Source organism: Chlorocebus sabaeus, chromosome 24 (assembly GCF_047675955.1).
Source record: "Chlorocebus sabaeus isolate Y175 chromosome 24, mChlSab1.0.hap1, whole genome shotgun sequence".
NCBI lineage: Eukaryota > Metazoa > Chordata > Mammalia > Primates > Cercopithecidae > Chlorocebus > Chlorocebus sabaeus.
The window spans coordinates 24,400,866-24,413,855 of NC_132927.1; positions in this window are offsets into that span (position 1 = coordinate 24,400,866).

The window sequence follows — 12,990 nt, forward strand, 5'->3', positions numbered from 1 at the left end:
TATTTACTGTTATTTTTGTGTTTGTTATGTAATAGACAATATTGTTATACTTTCATTTTAATTACATGTTACATGGTCAATACAATTTACTGTTTACCAAATTTTTATTTCTTATTTTGTGAATTGGTTATATTTCACAAAATGCTTTTATAATAATTTGTATAAATGTTATTTGAATTTACTATCAAATTATCTTTATTTTCATACTACATTTTAATTTTTACTGTCAAATTTGCCATTTTTTATGTTTACTATCTATTTTATCCCTTTTGAACTTACAAGTTACTCCTTCCTGTTTAGTCACTAGTCAATTCAATTTCCCTCAAAATTTTGTGCAGCTTTAATTAGGAAAAAAACTACAAAAAATCTTAGGTATTAGGTAAATATCTAAGTTGATATTTTTGAAAAAACTAAAGAGTTAATACAAATACATTAATTATAACATTTGCCAATTTAGAATGGATCATTTCTCCAAAGAAGACATAAGAACAGCCAAGAGTTATATGAAAAGATTTTTAACATCACTAACCCTCAGGGAAAGGCAAATCAAAATCACAATGAAATATCAACTCATACCTGTTAGGAAGGCTATTGCTATAAAAATAAAATATAACAAATTTTGGCAAGGATATAGAGAAAATGAAACACTTGGAAACTGTTGGTAGGAATGTAAGTTGGCACAGCTGCTATAAAAAACATATGGAGTTTCTTTAAAAAATGAAAGGGGAAACTACTGTGTGATCTAGTAATTCCACTTCTGGGTATATATCTAAAAAAATTAAGATATGTCTGCAACCTCATATTCATTGTAGTTTTATTTACAATAGTCAAGATTTGGAAAAAAACTAAATATCCATCAACTGATGAGAGGATAAAGAAAATGTGGAATAAACACACAATAAATATTATTCAACTATAAAAAGGAAGAAAACCCTGCCATATGGGTAAATCTGGAAGGCATTATGCTAAGTGAAACAAGCCAGTCATAGAAAGAAAATACTTTATGAATCCAGTTATACATTGTATTTTAGCCTGTCTTGTGATATAACAAAATACCTGAGCTTGGTAATTCTTAATGAATACAAATTTATTGGCCCACTGTTCTAGAGCCTAGAAAGTCAAAGAGCATGGCACTGGCATCTTGTGAGGACCTTCTTGCTGTGTCATCCCATGACTGAAGGACAAAGAGAGGATGAGATGAGAGAGAGACAAGAGAGGGCCAAATATTATTTTATAAGAAACCCACTCCCACAATAATAGTATTAATTTATTCATGAGCATTGAGCCTTCTTGACCTAATCACCTCTTACAGGTTCCACCTTTTGACACTGTTGCATTGGGGATTAAGTTTCCAACGCATGAGTTTTGGGGGAAACATTCAACCACAGCATGAGGTAAATAAGCAATAAACAAACTCATGGAGACAGAGAGTAGAGTGATTCAGGTTGTCAGAGAGCGAGTGTAGGGTAAAATAAGTGGTTCCTGTTTAACAAGCGTGATTTCTTAGTTATGTAAGATGAGTAGGTTGTAGAGGTCTGCTGTAGAACATTGTGCCTATAGTCAACTGTTAAAGAAAAATAAAAAAGAGTATTCCAAACTTAATATACTCAAAACTGGGTCCATGATATTTCTTCTAATATTATTCTCTTTCAGTATTCCCTATTTCAGAATACGTTTTCATCACCTTTTCAGTTACTAAAGCCTCAAATACACAACTCTGTCCTAACACCTGCCATTACCACAATGTTGCAAAGTTGGGTAAATGTCACCTGATAAATATATTTTGAATTAATCCTTTCTCTCAATTTCTATTTATTTTTCTATTATTTTTTTGTATGGCCTCTTTAAATTGCTCTTTAAAGAGTCAATCTGCATTTTATCCATTTCAGTCTTTACCCTGTGGCCAGAGTGATTATTTCAAAGTTTGTCTGATTATCTCACTTCCATGCACAAAAATCTTCAATAATTCACTGTGAATTGTAGATAAATTTAAGTCCTTAAAATGCTTTATGAATAAAATGACTATACATACTACATTGCCAAGGCAGTTTCAGTTTGTATCTGTTATCTTAGTGGCATAATTTTCGGTAGCAGCCCTTTCATTCATGAGGGTACAAAATTTGACAATAAATTTTATGTTCAACCTAACTGTAAGGCCCTTTATTATCTGCCTTCTCCCTTCCTCTTAAGCTTCATTCTGAACCTTGGTCTTTCTCACTCTCATAGCTCCAGCTTTTTGCTCATTCCTTGGTCTATGCCACACTCCCTCTCCACTCAATGTATTTGCATAAACTCTTTCATATGCCAGAGACTACCTCTCCTTATTCTTTGGGTGTCAAATGGAGTGCTACATCCCCTAATTAAGAATTATCTGATCATATAAAATGTTCAAATCCCCCTATTATGTCATGCACCCATGCTTTGTTATACTTATTATGAGAGTAATTTTAAATTATTTGTTTGATTACTTTGTTAAATTTGCTTTGTGTACTAGAAACTTACTAATGTATAAGCACCATGGCATTGCTAAATACATAAATTGGTTAATTTTAATTCTTGGTGTAAAATGATGAGAAAAAATAAAAATTTCCCCTTGTGCACAGCTCAGTTTCCATGGTCCATCATTATAATCACTTCTTTGCACAATAACCACTTCCTTGCCCTTTTCTTCCTTTTTCATATGCATGTGGCAAAATCTCAACCTTGGAGGAAACCGAGTACTGATTACCAGGAGGTCTTTAGTGCCATGAGATAATGTTACTGTCTTACTTTCCTGTTTTATAAGAAAACCATTTCATGTCAGATGCTCTCTACATAAGTTGTTTACACATTCTTCCTATTTTATCCTCAGCTGACCATTTTTCTTCCTATTTCACAGAGAAGGGAACTTGTATAGGCTCCCCTAATATATTAACACATGTCACCCATGTATCTTCTCTCATATCCTTATACTCTGCCATTTCTTCTGACAATATTTCTACTAATTCCCTCTTACCTACTGAAAGGGAATTCTTTAATTCTAATTTCGACATCATCATTTATTCCGTCTCCACAATAGCATTTTAATCAGTAATTACATATTATTCAGTATTTTTAAGGAAAAAAAACTCCTAATACCCTATATATTCCCCAGCTACTGACCTATTATTCTCCACCACTGTACAGAAAAAAAACTCCTCCAAAGTCATGCCTGGACATTCTTTCCCACAAACTATTTAAATTAGACCTTTTTTCCCCACTGCTCTATGAAAAATATTCTTCATCACTAACCATTTCCATATTGGTAAATCCAATGGTGATTTGTATTGTTATCTTGCTTGACCTATCAGAGGATTTAAAAGAAAGGATTGCTCTTTTTTCTTTGATGCATGTTCTTCACTTGTATTCTGAGGCTCCATGTTTGTCCGGTTTTCCTCTTATATTGGTTGCTCTTTTGTCGATCTCTTTTGCTGGTTCCTTCTTATTTCCCCAGACTCTTAATATTTTCATGGTTAGAGCCCAGTCTTCAGACCTTTATCATCTTTATCCATATGAAGTCCCTCAGCAATTTCACTTAGTTAGATGGCTTGTAATACCAACTGTACTCTAGTGACTCTCTGATTTATGTCTCCATGTAGATGCTGTGACGTGAACTCGACACTTTCATATCCAAAAGTACACACAGCATCTCTACTTTAATAGCTGTCTCAAAATTAACATGTCCAAAACAAAACTCTTTCCTGTTCCCAAAGCTTGTACCTCCCTCAATAAATTCAGTGCAAAATTTATTTTTCCAGTTTGCTCATACCGAAAACATCTTTCACTCCTTTGTACTTCCCACCTAATATCCATTCTGGTTGCAAATCTTATCGAGCCAGCATTCAAACGGCGTTCATCTGAACACTTCATATCATTTCCACCACTGTCAAACAGTATAAGCCACTATCATCTCTCAATGGAAATTTACAAAACATCTTAACTGGTCTTTTGGTTCCACCCTTATCTTTCTATATTCTTTTCTCTGCACAGACTTTAGAGTGGTCCTTTTCAAAACATGTTGTATTGTGTCACTCTTCTGCTGAGAATCCCCATAACTTCTCACCTCACTCAAAAGAAAAACTAAAGTCCCCTTAACACCCTATAAGGCTCTATAAAATATCTCCTTCCTCATTTCCTTTATGGTGATGCCTTTCATTACTCTCCCTCTTGCTCCATCTGCTCTAGACTCACCAACCTCCTTGGTATTCCTGAACACCCTAAAATGTCCACAACTTGCCTGTACTTTGGTGACCAGGATGTTTCTCTCTAATAACATCATTTGTCCCCTTTATTCTTCATATCCCTATTCAAATATAAACTTATTAATGAGAAATGTGTTAATCAACCATTTAAGAATACACACTCCTCAGCCCTCTTCCTTATTGTCTTGTGTTTCCTCAAAACAATCATTCCAACTGGCATACTCCATGTTACAGTTTTGTATGTTTTTTTCATCTGTACCTTTTCTCTATGAAATTAGGGATGTTTTATCTCTTTTTACTTTCATTTTTACTCCTGCATTCCTCAAATTTAGCAAGGATTTTGGTATACGGTAAAACTCGACATACAAATTGTAAGTGAATGAATGAATAATTAATTAATTAAACTAATATAGACGCTTAGAGCCACTGATTGATATGGCTAGATTAATTGATCCCAGCCCAATTCCTGTAGCTGCTATAGATTTTCCAAACACCAGGCATGTATTTTAAGTCAGGCAATTGGAGAGGCAAATTAACCGATTGCTGAAGGCACAGGAAAAGGCTTATGTCATTTGAATATTGCAGCACTTCTCTCCCAGGGATTAGCAGGAACTAGGATAAATTTGGAGACAGAAGGGAGCGAGTGTTTGATGGACCTGCATAGTAGGTCACAAAGAATAAACATTCAAATTCATTCTATGAATGATTAATTACTTACTTGCACTACACACAGAATGGAATATTATTTTGTGTCATTGCTGGGGAAATTTACCTAGAACTCAATGTGTGACTTAAAACCAGCCATTTTCTGATAATGATGTGGGAGTTCAGGATCAGGCTGACACAGATAAAGTTACATGCCAGGACCCAGGCAGGGATAAGGGGGTGGCTGGATTAAGTACCAGATTTAGTCTACTTAAAAGGTTGGCCCAATACTGTGCAAAATGCTGTGTGTGTGTGGGGAAGGGGGGGTGAGCGGGGGGTGGGGTGGGTGTTTATGCCCTTTACATTCACATTTGATATACACTAGCTTACTGTAGAAATACAGGTTTAAAAGAGCAGACATGCTAAGGTTAATTCAGAAAGATTTAATTTGGGAAATGTATAGTTTGCAGCAGTATTTCTGGTTTGTAAATAAAGCATTCTACCAGGAATGAGGGAAAGAGATATAAGCTATACATAGACCTTATAATTCTGTATATAGGTAAGTTTCACTAGGTAGAAGTTTAAAAGATCTGCTTATCAGTGCATAAATATTTTAGAGATTGCCTAAATATCTAAACTCTATAAACTATATGTATTCCTTTAAAGTAGAAGCAAAAAATAAAGAGACAGAGAAAGAGAGCAAATTGAAATGCATGTGGGTCAGCATACCATATATATGTTAACTACAACCACCTCTCACAGAGAAGAGTTAATACTTTGCATTTTGAAAAAAGACACTCCTCACCCCCTCTTTTTTTTTTTTTTTTTTAACACACAGAAGATAGAATAGAAATAAAAATGAATGCAGGGAGACCAGTGAAGGGGTTATTGCATTTGTCCTGATAAGAGATACTTATACGAAGATTGGGTTAATATATACAGATACAATTAGACATGTATGAGATACATTAAAGTGTAGAATTGATTGGATTTGCTACTGCTTACCTTTGGTGAAGTGTAGAGAAAGGGAGAAGCTGTGAATGGCAGACTTCGGATTTTAGCACTTGGATTGATGGTAGCGCCATTCACTAAGGAAAGGAGCTAAAGTTTTGTGTGTGAAAGTGTGTGTGTGTGTGGTGTGTGTGTGTGTGAATTTAAATTCAAAATTACAAATTTTGTATCAGACTTTGAAATATGTGTGAGACATCCCATTAGAACTAGTGAAAGTGCAAGTGGATACATAGATTTAAAACCCTGAATTATCATCTAGACTTAGTAAATAAATTCAAAAGTCATCTCTTTATAGGCACAAATTGAAGGCGAAAGAGTTGATGAAATTTATATTAAAAACTATTGGAAAAATGAGAAACTGGCCTAATATTTAATACTATAAATGGAGTCAACTTTTTTTCTATAAAGGGTCAGATAGTAAATATTTTAGGCTTTGTAGGCCAAATGGTCTCTGTTGCTACTACACATTTGCCATTGTAGTGCAAAATTGGCCAGACAATATATAAATGAATGAGCATTACTGTGTTCCAACAAATTTTTATTAACAGATGTTAGGAAGCAAACTGGACTTGAATCATGGACCTTAGTTTGCTGACCCATGAGCTAGAATCCTTAATCTAAATATCAGATAAGTGAAAATGAATTGGTAAAGATGTGGGAGAAGGCAGAAAAAGATCAACTGAGAGTTGTGTTAGAGACGCAGATAGAAGAGAGAACTCAAGAAAGATAAAAGTTTTTTTAATTTAAAAATCCTGTTGGAGTTAGCCACATAATAGTCATTGATTGCCTTGTTAAAATCTATTTTAAAGATATAGTAAAAAGTGAATGATTGCAATGGGTTGAGGAGATTGGAAAGAGGGTAAATGGGCACAGTAAATACAGATAACACTTTTATGAAAACTAGACACGAAGAGGACAGGGATAAAATGTATCTGGAAAGAGAAGGGTTTTCTCAATGTAAATGCAAAGTAGATCTAAAGTAGATAGTCATTTACATCAAGATTGTATATAGTCAGTATGTAGTCACATGTTTATGCGCCCTATTTCAAGCTCCTTACTTCATTTTGTTCTCACTAGTTTAAGCTAGAGGCTTTGAGACTTGGTGCAGCAACTGCAGATTACAATGTCAAAGCTCAACAAAGATCTCTTTTCCAAGTCCTACTCACCTGTAAGGGAGTTAAGTTCATTTTAGGAATACATTTGTTTAGGACATGGAGTGGGGAAACTATTTCTTTTAGTAATTATATCTTGTATCAGTGACAGTATTGGATAAGAAAACAACAAAAGTGAATGATTTTTATTAAATGTAGAGGTTTTATGTTAATTTGTTAGTAAACCAGTTGTAAGCTGGCACCCCTGCGGATTCAGAAACCTAGTTAAACTTAATTCGTAATCTTTGAGAATCAGGAGGGCTCCCTGTAACTGCTGAAGATTAGCTTATAGTTAACATGTCTATGTTATCCTTTGTAGGTGCTTCACCATTTTCCACAAAAGATTCCTTGCACCTTGATACGGTTTAACTGTGTCCCCACCCAAATCTCATTGGAATTGTAACTCCCACAATTCCTGCGAGTCGTGGGAGGAACCCAGTGTTAAGTGATTGAATTATGGGGGCGTTTCTTTCCTTTGCTGTTCTCATGATTGTGAATGAGTCTCAAGAGATCTGATGGTTTGATAAGGGGAAACCCGTTTCACTTGACTCTCATTCTCTCTTTGCCTGCTGCCATTCATGTAAGACCGGACTTGCTCCTCCTTGCCTTCCACCATGATTGTGAGGCTTCCCCAGCCACGTGGAACTGTAAGTCCAATTAAACCTCTTTCTTTGGTAAATTGCCCTGTCTCGGGTATGTCTTTATCAGCAGTGTGAAAACAGACTAATACACACCTGTAATTTATTGTATTCATTTTCTGGAAATAACCACTTTCCATTACTTTTCTTTATTCAGCTTTAATCTGCTTCACTTTCCTCTGCATGTGCTCCCTTGTTTTCTGGAGGGAACATACCCACTTTTCCAACTGTCTCAAGACAAATGCTTTTTGAGAACTTTTCCCTTTTTCTCCTTAAGAGAGAAGGTGCACAAACTACTAACAGTATAACAATTTCTTTATCTCATTACATTTGTGTTCACTCTTCTCCGGAAAAAATTGAGCACAGGATTTACGATAAGGGCCTTTCTTTCAGCCAGATTTTTGACCTTATTTAAAAGGCAGTCCAAATTCCTACTTAAATTTATCCTTCAGTTAAAAATGCACATTAAAGACTTAAGTGCAAACCTGCAGGACTGCCTTAATTTTCTTCTCTCCTTTACAATCTGAATTACATAAAGAATTAATGCAGCATTTTAAGGTAGCTAAAATACTTCCATGTTGTAGCTTTAGGCAAGCGTTGTCCTTCACACTGCTTACATTGCAGCTTAATATTATCTAAGGACAATGGGCACCTTTAATGTACTCAGTTATTTATTAAGTATACCTTCATTCTAGCCTTAGAGATTGATGATTATTTAGAGTCCTAATTTATTGTAAAATGTTAAATTCGTATTTTAGGCAAATTCATACTGATGAGGCCAAACTCAGAGAACATCTTTGTTTATATGTGATCTGAAGCCACTTTACATCTCATTGATAATGCTGTCAAATCTTTAGCTATATAATTATTTTTAGAATTCCAATTTCTTTCAGAAGATGATGCTATATTTGTTAACAATCCTTTATAGAGAATGGATGTAAATTACCTATGCCATGCAACTTAGGACCAATATGTGTTTGGATTTGAATCCTAGAATTGGAATTAAGGGAGTAAGATAACTATATGTTATGAGCAAAAGCCATAGATACAGAAAAAAGCATGGTACCTAGCTTTTTAATTTTTTCAACTATTTTTGAGAAAAAAAGATTAAGGATTCGAGGGTCCTTTGTCCTGCAATACGCTGGAAAATGTCAGGCTTCTACTTATTAAAGATGAAATAATTGAAGATTACTTTAAGATCTTGCCCCCCAATACTGAGCCTAGCAGATGTACCATAACCGTGAATATCCTCCAGCCAATTTTACTGTGTTTTAGAAATTACATATTCTATCAATAATTCAAGGATAAAAATGATAGTAACTGGAGATGAGGTAAAGTGGACTCCTGAGAGTATAAGAAAACAGATAAACACCAACTAGTGTTCTGGCCAGAAGTCTAAGTGAAAAAGAGTTTTAGAGTACATTAAACTCACCTGGGGCCAGGGGTTCTCAAATATCCTGATACTCAGAATGTATCCAGATCAATTAAATCAGAATTTCTGGGAGTGAGACTCAAGTATAGGTATATTCTTAAAGTTATCAGGTAATCCTCATATGGGCTAAGCTTATGAATCATACATTTAGAGACTTTGGCAAATAAATGTTGTAGACATCAGTGAGAAATAAATTTAATATTGTATCTAATTCTATACACTTAAACAAGTTTTATATTTTTTAGATTAAAAGAATCCATATTTAAAGACTATTGACCTGATACTTGCAAACAGGATCAGTAGAGTTTATTGGAATTATTTGATTGTGACAAGAAAGACAAACAAACAACAACAAAATTGGGCCAGAGCCGGTAACTCTAAGAATAAGAAGAGTTAGCTAATGTATAAACGTTAGAGGTCATTGTATCTACTTGTACCTAGGTATTTATAGTTCTTTAAATTTTGCTCTAATTTTAAATATCAATTAGATAACTCCAAAATACTAAATTTTTTTTGTTTTGCTCTTTACATAAAAATTAAAACATTTACATTGAAAGGCATGCAAAACACTTTTTTTTTTCTAAGTTAATATCATTGTTTCAAGACTTGCTTTTTCATTCAAAGAGCTTATGGCCAATACCTTGAGTCAGATTTTCCTGTTTCAGGGTTTCTTGTAATGTGGTTTATAGTTCACATGAATCACAATAACACTGACTCAATATTAAAACTGAAGGTTCATGATCTCTGCCTCAGATATACAGAACGATAATCTCCTAGAGAGAGGCTTTGTAACTTAAATTCTATTTACAATCTTCCCAGAAGATTCTGATGCACAGTAAATTTTCAGAATCGTTGCTTTACTTCCCTCCAAGTAAAACTCTAGATTTATACTTTCAGCAGTTGGATTAAATGTTTACATGCCATAGAAGGCCAGGAGAGGGCAGCAGAAAGCTGAAATTTATGGGAAAAAAAGGGAAGACTTGAGAGACCTTCGAAGTCCCCTAGAATTTGAGAGAATACAGATCTAGAAAAACAGGTAAGAGTTTGTAATTGCAACTAAAAAGTAAATCTATTGGTCCATTTTGGTAGGTAATTTAAAAACAGAGCTGCAAAAGGTGAGAAGAATTCATTCAAAACCATTTGCCAAAGTGGAAAGCAACTCAACTGGAAAGCATGCCTAAGAAACTGATTTTTCGGCCATGAATATGCCCAGAATAAAGAAGACAGGCACCAGAGGAAAGGTACTAGAAGAAACAAGCTGAACAAAAAAGTATGACAAGTTAGTGGTGATGATTGTGAAAACATAATTCCATCGATGTATCAACTCAATTCCTTAAGAAAAAAATAATGTCCTTGATGATGCTGAGGAAATAAAAAACACAATCTTAAAGCATTGATTTCCAAAATTTTCATAAATATAAAGGAGTTAGAAAACCTTTAGCTTTGTTTAATGTATTTTTTTTTTTGAGATTCTTTACACCTTAACAACTACTTTGTTAATCTTTAGTTTACTACTCTGTGTGTGTGTGTGTGTGTGTGCATGTTGTCTGAGCAGAAACTTTAGCTAAAAATTTGAACTTCCTTTATATTTCATACTTACATTTTTATATTTACCCTTCATCTTACTAATGTACATTTCCCATTCTATTTACCTCTGTTCATAAATGGCAATTTCTTTCTTGTGGACTGAGTACAAATTGTCTACAACTATAATAGGACAGAAAACCAAACACAGCATGTTCTCACTCATAGGTGGGAATTGAACAATGAGAACACTCAGACACAGGAAGAGGAACATCAGACACCGGGGCCTGTTGTGGGGTGAGGGGAAGGGGGAAGGATAGTATTAGGAGATATACCTAATGTAAATGACGAGTTAATGGCTGTAGCACACCAACATGGCACATGTATACATATGTAACAAACCTGCACATTGTGTACATGTACCCTAGAACTTAAAGCATAATTAAAAAAATAGATATATGGAAAAACAAACAAAGAAAAAACAGTAACATCTCTTGCTAGAATGTTTATGAAGTTTGTCAGCACTGAAATGTTCTCCCAGTACTAAGCATTCAATTGATGTTATTGGCAAGCTGATTTTTATTAGAAGGAAAAGAAGTTCATTATCCCATTCAGTCCAAACCTTCTACAAGTAATTAATTTTTTCAGATGTTTGTTCCTGCCAAAGGACGATGACTTGCCAAGTTTGCTTTAGACCATGTCTGTTGTTTCTCACCCTGTCACGTTTTCATAACCATGTTTAATATTTATTACATATATCCTGCAGACATATTATATACATATTGCTTGTTATTCCATTATTTCATATGATTAACTCTCTTAAATTAGTAGGAAGTAGTTTACCCTAGTGTATTGCCAGATACAGAAACACAAGAGTGAATAGTTGTGTGCATTCAGAAATTTTAATAATATAAATAAATTTTAATTATAAATACAACAAAAGGAAAATAGCTAGTCTATGACTAGTAACTAGTATTTGTTATGTAGTGATGACAGATGGTCAAAAGATTACAGGTATTTTCAGAAATGGTTTAAGAAGAAAAGAGTGTTGTTTTTTCATGAAAAGCTAGACTTTTTAAGAACAGCTGACAACAAAAACTTAATTGGAGGAAGTCTTTTACATTGTTGTAAATATTCTGCTGTACGGTAGGAAGGAAAATACGAAGTATTTTTTTTCAGAAATCATTAATAGCCAATTGATCCTCAAGTTGAAAGACAAATTAAATATTTATATATGGTCTCAGAAAAAAAATGAAAAAATATATGAAAAACAAAGTAACTATAAAGCTATCATAGTGTATAATGCAAATATAAGACAATCTCCAGATATAAAAACTTATTTGATAAAACTGAAACAGTTGAGGTACTTCTACTAAAAGCCCCCACTATATATATATATGGTATATGTATATTTGGTATATATCTATATATATTATACATATGGTATATATATTTGGTATATATATGTGTGTGTATATATATTTTTATATGCCTCAAAATAAAAATATAAAAATGAAATTATTTGATTGAATAATTTTAAGTGAAGAATTTAGGAGAATGTAAGAAAGTATAACTAAACTGTGTCAAATGAACAATCAAAATATCAGTCAAAAGTATCCTATAATGATAATATAAATATAACAAACCAAGGACACAGGGTAAGAAGAGAATATTGATGGGTTAAAATCCAACATCTTTTCAGTGCAATTTCATTACACTAAAAACTTAGGGAACCAAACACAAAAGCAGAGAGAGTTAGACAGGATTAGCCACATTCTGTTCCTCAAAAAGCTATTAAAAATAATGATTCTCAAAAAATAAGAAAGTAATATGTTCTCAAAAGCAATAGTATTAATACCTTGCTGAAGTTGCTTATCAGCTTAAGAAGTCTTTGGGCTGAGATGATGGGGTTTTCTAAATATAGGATCATGCTGTATGCAAACAGAGACAGTTTGACTTTCTTTCTTCCTATTTGAATACCCTTTACTTCTTTCTCTTGCCTGATTGCCCTGGACAGAACTTCCAAAATTATGTTGAATAGGAGTGGTGAGAGAGGGCATCATTTTCTTGTGCCAGCTTTCAAAGGGGATGCTTCCAGCTTTTGTCAGCACGACATTATGGGTTTGTCATAAATGGCTCTTATTATTTTGAGATATGTTCCATCAATAACAAGTTTATTGAATGTTTTTAACATAAAGGAATGTTGAATTTTATCAAAGCACTTTTCTGCTTTTTGTTTGTTTGTTTTTCTTTTAACAGGCTCCTCTTCTGTAAGGCTGCTGCGATTTGCTGGGGGTCCACTCCAGACCCTATTTGCCTTGGTTCCTCCCGCACCTGGAGGTGTCACCAGTGCAGGCGACAGAACAGCA